This window comes from Augochlora pura, chromosome 1 (genome assembly GCF_028453695.1).
Source record: "Augochlora pura isolate Apur16 chromosome 1, APUR_v2.2.1, whole genome shotgun sequence".
NCBI lineage: Eukaryota > Metazoa > Arthropoda > Insecta > Hymenoptera > Halictidae > Augochlora > Augochlora pura.
In genome coordinates, this window is record NC_135772.1 from 2,285,363 (window position 1) to 2,295,405 (window position 10,043).

The 10,043-nt window shown below is 32.6% G+C and overlaps 1 non-coding gene across 1 annotated transcript; it reads right to left on the reverse strand.

The window, feature by feature from the left end:
* Nucleotides 1-9,507: 9,507 nt before the first annotated feature.
* On the reverse strand, nucleotides 9,508-9,580 carry Trnaa-agc (transfer RNA alanine (anticodon AGC)). The gene has a single exon. It is a non-coding gene; the product is annotated as a tRNA-Ala (tRNA).
* Nucleotides 9,581-10,043: the final 463 nt, after the last annotated feature.

Consider the following 10,043-nt stretch of genomic DNA (forward strand, 5'->3'; position numbering starts at 1 on the left):
TTAATGATAAGAGTATTGCGATTACTATTTTTAATACTCTTTTCATTATTTTGTTACTGTTGTTATTTTCTTTGCAATATTCTTTCGAATTATCGTACTTCGACGATCGTCGAATACATCGATAATCGTCAAAGTATCGTACATCGGTGATCGTCAATGTATTATTAATACTGTTTAATAATGATTTGTGTAACGTAATTGAAGGAGAAATTTACATAATATTTCATGGTACTGCAAGGACATGGAGGAACGAAGGGCTTGAGAGGCAATGCGTGGCCTTACCAAGGAATCAGCCCCCATAGGGAGTGTTCAAAGGGACCGACCACTTTCCATGTGTTCATATATAAATACACATATTCAGAAGACGCACGTACGCACACGTTGTTACGTACAGCGTCGATTAAAAGTTTTCGCGAAGCCTCCCTTTAAAATCGAAGCCAACATTCGCGTGAAATAATTATAGATTTTAATAGAATATAAAATTAGCTATTAAAATTAGTTATTAAGTCAGTCATTTTTCGACGAATATATTCGTCGCAACGGAAGATGTTACAATATCTGCGCGACGGATATATTCGTCACAAACAAATATTTGGATAAAAAGAAGTTTAATATTTGAATACTTGAAATTGCATATTTTATAAAAGTTGGATTGAATAAAATTATTGGACTTGAATAAAATATAAGGAAAATCAAATATATACAGTACAATTACAGCACTATTCAAAGTGGTTACAATAGTTTATATGATAGTTAATTAAAAACAGTATTAAAAATTCAGTAAATATATTATTTTAGAACTTATGTTTCCATCATTTATATTTGCTATCAGCACAGACAATACACTACTACTCCTAGTCAATATTTAATTCGACAAATAATTGACAAGAGCTCATTTAGTTAACCTCAGACCTAAGTAACAATATAATTTATTTTTTAGGCAGCTTCCACAGCTTGCAAAAAATCGCTGCATCTCACCTGGCCAACTCATACAATTTAACAAATTTACACAAAATAACAATATCACGTTCCTACGATATTTATTAACATTTAACACCATCTCGTCGCGTATTATTTACTATCCTATACCAAGCACAGGCCAACGATTTCTGCAGTTCATGCATTTCTTCATCGTCGAAGCTATTCATCGACGTTAAAAGCTGCAACTTTCCATCGGATCCCCGGCAAAACGGTTCCGCAGGCTTTTAGTCGGCACTGTACGTACACTGTACAGTCGCACGCGGCTACACCATAACTTTGCAACGGTTTACAGACTGGTTAGGCTCACGCACTGCTGTGCGAGCGTGAGTTATCGGGGAAGCATGATCTCTCTGCTCCACTCCTTTGGCTCCTTCCACGTTTGCTCCTTTTTGGGGCCGAGGCCAAAGCCTGACTGCGGTCCAACTGTGCAAGGGACGCATAAACAACGAGCATGCTGTGATACTTCCCTGCAAACGTACCGTTTTCAGGGTTCAGGCTCTTTGCTCGACGCCATTTCACCATCGGAAAACTCGCGGACTGTGGTTCGAGAGTCGATGACATGGGACAGGTGTTGGGAATGGTGTGCTGGACGAGATGCGATCCAACTAGCGTTAGAATTAGGTACAGTATCGTCAGTGCTAAGCACAGTGGTGTCACAACTAAGCTAAACATGTAGAGTCTAGTTACTCCTTTTTTTATAGAATGTTTATAGAAGCGAAAAACTAAGGTGAAGATATGTTAACAGATATGTGACATTAAAGATATGTTAACCCTTTTCATTGCGACTTCTTTCATGCTGCGTTGATTGTCCTTAACCATTTGCACTCGAGTGGTGACTCTGAGGCACCACTAAAATTATTCTATTACGTTGCAAAATAATTTTTCTAACAATAAGGTTTAGATTTAAAAAATTATCAAGTAGTAAAACTGTTGGCAGGCGTCAGAAGAATAAATTTTGTATGCATACAAATTTATTTTGTTAAATAGAATGGAAATATCACGAACCAGAAAAATTATTTCAAATTTACAGTTCAAATGGCTCCGAGTGCAAAGGGTTAATACTGTAATTATTTTAATCTTCGTATAATTCTTTACGAAATGATTGATCAAGTATCCAATTTTGCAACGTGAATTTAGCTGTACTTATTAATTTATAAATGTGCAAGATTTATTGGAACAATAACTGGCAGTAAGTGGAACGTTGTTATGGGATATATATATAGTATTAATAGTAGATAATATTGTATGCATGTCATAGTATTAATAGTAGATAATATGATATGTAAATGCAATAATAATTAGTGATCTCTATTTCACATGTATCTCATTTGCACGTGGCCAATCAACAGTCTGTTTCTTTCATCGGTTCATCGAGTATTAATTATGGAAAATACTGTCAAATGCTGGAATTATAGACCGAGGAATTTGCAAAATGAAATCATTTAAAAATCTCGTATTAAAATAAAGAATATCTATTCTTAAATAGACAGTAGAACAGAAGAGTTTCTTTCCTGGAATTATGAAAATCTAAGAAGACTGAATAGAATAGTATAATACTGATACAATTGTATAATATTAATAATAATTTTGTTAGTGATGACCGAGTGGATAAGTAGACATAGGATAGTCTACGAAACTCGCTTTTTAAGATCAGTAATTATTTTAGTATTGTTTTAAAGCTTGAGGTAGAATATTAGCTATTAAATTTATTGTGTATATTTATGAGATACAATTCTTTCGCAGATTTGTATATTCCGATAAGAACAGTAATAGTAGAATATTATTTAATTAATTACTAGTTAGAATAATTATAATATTTTGAATGTATAGAATAATTATATTCTAATAGTTACAATATAATTATAAATATAATTATAAATAAATAGAACAGTTAGAATAATTATATTCTAACTAGAATTTAGGTATTCAGCACCTAAACTTAATTAACCTAAATTGATTTAGATATATAATCTAGCAAAAATCTATTTGCAACAAAAGTAACTCAGTGCTCGCCTTTCTATAAATCACAGTAAAGTGAACGCTAAATAATGTTTGCTGTAAATAGCTTTCTGCCAAATTATATGCATTGACATAACCTTGCCAAATTATATACCTGGTCATTTACAAGATCATGTGCCTAAATATTTTATAAAATAGACGAGACAATAAAATCGCGTGCAACAGATAATGCTAGGTACTAAAATTCTGATCTGATAATAAGTATAAAACTTGAAAGCTAGAAGTAGCACGATAAGATAACATGGATAAATTATTTTTATCTCAAGAGACAGTATACTACACCTTCTTATAACTCTTGTTTCAATATTTAAACAAGTCAGATAAAAATATTAATAGATCCACGTTTCCTCGCAACAAACTGTTGCATATTTCTTTCACCATATTTCCAGCTATGATATCAAATAAATTTTTACATATTTTATGGAATATTTTATGAAATATATAATGTTCTATTGCAATATAGAGCTACATTACAGCTTCTATACTATACTGTACTGTGCAGCTACAATATTTAACCTTTATTAAGTCCATATTATAATCCCAATGATTAAAATTTCCTTAAAATTACGAGATATCACGTAAAATTAAGATTTCAAATAATTACAGCATTGTTTTTAACTAAGCTATTATAAATTTTTTAATAAAAGTTACAAATCAAACTAATTTAGAAAAAGAAGATTTTATCAAAGAAAAATTTGTTCTTCTTGTTTCTGAGAAGAATAACATGTGAACAGCGACAAGTAGAATAATCATTACTTAATATCAATATTATTCCTTACTTAATATTAATAATATTACTAGATAATAGAATTGGATCTCCATTGCGATGCGAGAGTGATTGCAAAGGTAGGAGTAATAACAAATGAATAGCAAGTAATAGCAAGTGGAGTAATTATTATTTAACACTTCACCAACCGGTAGCCTAGAAATCGCCTTCATTTCCCAACCGGTAGCTTATGAATCAATTGTCATAGTAACCAATAAATATCTATTATTAAGATAAACGTATTAAATTGTACCACCATAAGCTTCAATATCATTATATAGTCTTTTAAATATTGCATATCTTTCGTGATTAATAAAATAAATAAAGTCGAAACAGACCGGCAGCCTATGAATCGGTTGTCATAGCAACTAATAATTTTATATCTATTATTAAGATAAACATATTAGATTGCACTTCTATAATATTTCATTATTTCTTAAATATCGCATATCTTTCCCGATTAATAAAATAAATAAAGTCAAACTAGACCGATAATCTATAAATCGCCTTTTTCCTCCAAATGGCACCCAATGAATCGCTTATGATACCAACCAACAATTTAATATCTATTATTAAGATAAACGTATTAAATTGTACCACCACAAGCTTCAATAATATTATATAGTTCCTAAAATACCACACATCTTTCGCAACTAATAAAATAAATAAAGTCAAACCAGAAACAAAAATGTAACATTGCGCTAAATTTTTACGACGAAACAACCAATCGCTAAATAATTAATATTAACAAAATTGCTCGCTAATCAAATTGAACCAACAGGCGCGCGATGTGAGAGTGAACAACGCGCGCGTTACGCACATTACGTCACCCGAATAACACACGCGTTATTAGGATCGTAGAAAGGCGGTGGTTCGCGTTCGAAACTCTCGGGGGGGAGCCCGTAACCCGTTCTCGGCAAGGAGCATAAAGCGAGCTCAGAGTCGAAGGGAGAGCTCTCGAGGCACCGAGAGACACGTGCCGCATAATGCTCGTCATAATGGGTGGTGAATTCTGAATCGTTGAACAAAGAAAAAACATGCGGGGCAACAGGAGAACACGAAGCGAAAGGTGTTCCAAGGTGAACCTGCGTGGGTGTGTGTCTGTGTGTGTCTATGTGTGTCAGCGTGCCGTTTATTGTGACCTTTCCTGACCCAACTGGGTCAAAAGGGGTTGTAAGCCCCTACCCTGGCGTGGCGGAATTGGGGACGTCGAATAGGTTCCGTTGAGACGACGCGAGGGTAGCAAGAAACTTCTATCAATATTCGTGTCCTCGATATGTCTGTCGGGTTGGTAAACTTATTAACCCTTTGATGTACTATTTTCTTCATAGTTACGTGGATGAGTATCTTTTCTATTGTGATAATTTTGTAGAAGGAAAAGGAACAATATTTATTGTGTTTGACTAGATTTACTTAAATGGTTAAATACCGATTATAAAAGAGGACAGACAGGACATTCGAGGGGTTAAGAACCTTTGTTGCTAATAATACTGTGTAGGATTGCATAGCATGATTGAAAAAGGTCCTATCATTTCTATTTAACCCTTGCAGAGGTTTTATTGGAAGTTCTATGATTAGGTGCTTATGTATATAAATATTTTGAGCTGTAAATTTATTGTTATTATAATTATTACTATTGCTATTAAGAGTAGTAGCAGTATTATTGAATTTCATAATTATTATTAATAAGGATAATTTTATTATTGTATTATTTCAAGTGATAATTATCACAGTGTCTTTGATCACTTTTCAAATAGAACATTGAGCTGTAAATTTGCTGTTATTATCATTATTATTATTATTATTATTAAGAGTGGTGTTACTCTTACTAAGAGTAATAGTATTATTTTATTACATAATAATTATTACTAAGAATAATTTTATTATTATTTCATGCGATCATTATCGCAGTGCCTCTGATCACTTTTGAAATAGAATATTGCAGGAGATATTATTTTAAGCAACGTTGCTATTTTATTGTATTATTGCTATTATATTTTATCATTATTTGTAGTAATTATTTCTAGTTATTGAGAATATTTAAACTAAATAATATATCTTTTTCTTGTACGTTATTTGCAAGATTATATCTTTATAAAGAGAGAGAGTTTTATTTACAAAATATTGATTGAAAAATTCTTGGCATGAAATCTTTCTCTTATTTATTATTTATAGAATTACTCTGTTTGCCATATTTCAGATAAAGAAATAACGATATAATGTATTAATTGCAAAATTGCTACCATTTTCATTAAAAATGCCATTCAAGAGCTATTCTAAGCGAAGGGAAATATCGCGGTGATAGTTTTGCCATGAACTGTACCATTAACCTGGTAATCGCTTCGTCTATCTGCAAAAGGATGAACTTTTGTCCTTAATTCGTCGATTTTCCTAGTTGCCGAGGGAAGATTCCTACCCTTCAAACTAAAGGGAGAATTATCATAAAGAAAACTACTGGAAAAAGCTGTGATCAATGATTATTAAATAATTAAATGAACTTCTTCGCTCTGACAATCGCGTTTCTTGCAACTCTCGCCATCAACGACGCCGAAACTTCCGTCTAAAAATTGCATAAAACATCATTCCTCCCAAGAACTATCCACAGTCATTGTCTTAACAATCTTCCTAAAACATTTATTACTAACGCAGACCCAAATCCACACTCCCTAAACTAATAAAAAATCAACGACATTAACAATACTAGCGAAAATGGCAAAGCGTCGTAACACAAGAAAATACGATACAATAGTTCAACGTCTAAACAAATAAAAACAAAAACCAGCAAAGTTCCATTCGAATCCGGACACACTGTACATAGCTCTCTGAAGATGCTAGCGACCATTCGCGACTGGCTCTTTACATTCGCGAGCCGGAAAGGGCACGGCTCTCACGGTATCCCTTTGGCCGGTCAGCGCTGCGGCGAAGGGACGCTTGACCGCGTCCGAACAATGGCGCTGAGAACATAGATCGAGGGAAGAACCAGGATCGCAGAATCTAGAAAGGACAGGCGATCCAACCGAGCAAGACTATTCTTCGCTATCGTTATCGCCGAAAAGCCGCGAGCCGCTCGAGAGAGGATTAATTAACAATTTCAAATCTACAAAATCGCTGCGTGCAAGAAAATGTTTCGAAATAGAATTGAAGCAATATTTTTCCTCTACGAAAATAAAATAAAATCTTGTACAATATTGCAAATAGTATCTGGAACAAGGTAGACTACTTTATAATTATATAAACAATTATTTTCTTATTCCAGCGGCAATTTTCTCTAGGTTGCGTAATAATATTTTTGAGCGACGAACGATGAATTGAAGCAATGCTTTTCCTTTATGAAAATAAAGTAAAATTATATATAAAATTGCAAGTAGCATCTAGAACAAGGTGGACTATTTTATAATTATATAAACAATTATTCTCTTATGCCATCGACAATTTTATCTCGGTTATATAATAATATCTTTGAGCGAAGAATAATATCTTAGAAGCTCAGTCTATCAATTATTTTATTTATTGGAGAAGCAAATATTAATCAGTTGTTAACAAGTAGTTGCTGGTTATTGGACTAGTATAGTATCATATGATTTGATACATTAGGATTGGGATAGTGATTAATTAGGTGTGACATAATAAGTCCATTTATTCCTCACCGTCGTCTATCTATTTATTATTTTTATTTTTATTTTTTATTATTTCTTGTTATACTCTCTTATACGATTTTATATTTATATCTACCTACTGTTATGCTATTAGCCAATGTTTCATTTTAATTTTCTTCACACACTATTATTTTATTATTATATATTTTTCTAGCACCCTCAAAATTATTTCTATTTACCCCCGGGTATTTTTGTAAACCCTAGGAAACATTTATTCCTAAATAAATTTCAACTGATTTGATATATTAGGGTTGGGATGGTGATTAGCTGTGATTCAATAAGGGCGGTTGTTTTGTTGTTTGCAGGGAAGGATTATTAGAGGGAGGATTAGAAGCGCTGTCCGGGCAGCTCGCAAGCTGGTTTTCCCGGCAGTTGTTAGTAAATCATGGTTTAGAATCAACCGGGAAGCAGACTCGACGTGGAGGTCGGTGGAGGAGCTAAACGAGCTTAGGATAGTACCGCGAAGAACGCCTAAATGCCTATACCTGAATATTCTGCCGGCGCTGTCGCGTGACAGCGCGGATAGTTAAGGTAAATGTTAATGCGCCGGGAATCGTGTGAGCTGTCACTCTTCACGCTCGTCGAGCGTCGATGATTTCATTCGTGGTTTTTGGTATAGTATAGTGGTGACATAATTTACTAGTACTGATGTTTATTAATGATTTTTTAGATAATTGACAAGATTTATTTGAGATGGCAGTGAAACATAAATAATTCGAACTGCTACTCTTTACGTTGTTATTTGTTAATAGGATTGTTAATTAATCTATTTGAAGTGATAGAATTTTAAGCAACTTGATAAGAAAAGTTAGTGGCAAAATGCTGCAAAATAATATGCCGCGAATATGTGCAAAATAATATTTTATTTGAAGACATTTTTATATCGATATACTTTATACAACACTCTCTCTCTCTCTTCCAAGAAAATTTTCACGATCATCTCAAATAATTATAAAATAAAATAACGTGATGTTTAAAACAATATTTTAAGTAACGTCATTTCAAATGACCTATTTTTTAAATAATAATTTCACTTCTGATCGTGCACACATTATTTAATATACAGGCACCAATAATTTACTATTTTTAAATCAATTTTCCTATATTTTATTTTATTAACAACTCGGATATTCTCTCTAATGTATAACAAAACATCTGTGCCTGCAAGATAATCTCTGATAAATAGGTAATAGAGTTGTACAATAGTTGTCATTGTTTAATACAATAGTTTCTGTGTAATCGTGTTCTAATGTCAAAGGGTTGTAATCGCCCCCAATCTCCCTATTTTTAATACAAGAATGTTCCAATTACTGTGCCGTATAAATAAAGGAAAGTGTTATATATTAATTGTTGGTCTATATATTTTTTATTGTTTTTGTTTATTTCTCTATATATTAGATTCAGGGGGAGCTGTCGATTTATGTATAAGGCACAGTGATTGGGATATCTACCCTAGAATATTCCCTTCAGGGATGGCTTCATGCACACTGGCAGCCTTATATTAAGGTTATGTTGTTACAATTATAAATAATAAAAATGTCTAGGAGAGAGTCTAGGTTATATAATAATGTTTTAACTGCAGCAAGAAACAGGGGTAGTAATTATGCAATATTTTAAACCAATTAAGATAATCTTCCTAAAAGTTATCGTATGCTGCAAATATACGTATTAATGTATAATTAAATAGAGCCATTAAAGTAGTCGAGTTAAACAATTACACGCTTTGTAGTCTTTATGATTTTGGAATAATATAGCGTTAAGGGATGACTGCGTCAGTTCGACCATTGAAATTAAATACTGAATTACCATAGAATTAAATACAATATTTTAGTATTTAAATATTCTATTTAAATTCCAATGTTCTAATATTATTAAGTAAAGCAAGCGTATAATTGTTATAGTTACAATAAAGTATTAAACATGGTAAGAAACAGTGAAAATTATAGTTTGAAGTAGCTGGATATTAATCCTGGTACCTATAGCATGATTTTTCTTAATATTATTAAGTAAAGCGAGCGTATAATTTTTATAATTACAATAAAGTATTAAACACAGTAAAAAACAGTAAAAAGTATTATAATAACTTGGAGGCGCCGGGTATCGATCCCGGTACCTCTCGCATGCTAAGCGAGCGCTCTACCATCTGAGCTACGCCCCCCTGGTGACTACACAACAATATATCTACTAACAAATTCTTCGAGCTCATTATTAATCTAACATAATAATGTCTAAAAACAAAATTCCTTAGACAAATCACTTACCGAAGCAATATTAACAACAATTATAATTATTACTACACACTATAATTATAAAACATTCCTTAATATACTATAATTCTTTAAACAATGTGCATCGTGCACAAACAGCAATTGTTATTACATTATTTTATATTTAGAGAAGTACAAATCGATTATATTCTAAATAATTTTAGAATATTTACGAATAAAGAAGTCTTCGCGATTTAAATTTACCGAGATTGTTGTAAAGTAGATTGTTCATATGTTTAGGATCGAATCATTCGTTCCTATCTCTACCTATTTCGTTTGCTTTCTCATTTGATCACGTGGCGCCACCAAGATCACAGGATCACAGAATATGAAAGGAGCATGCACAACGCCATG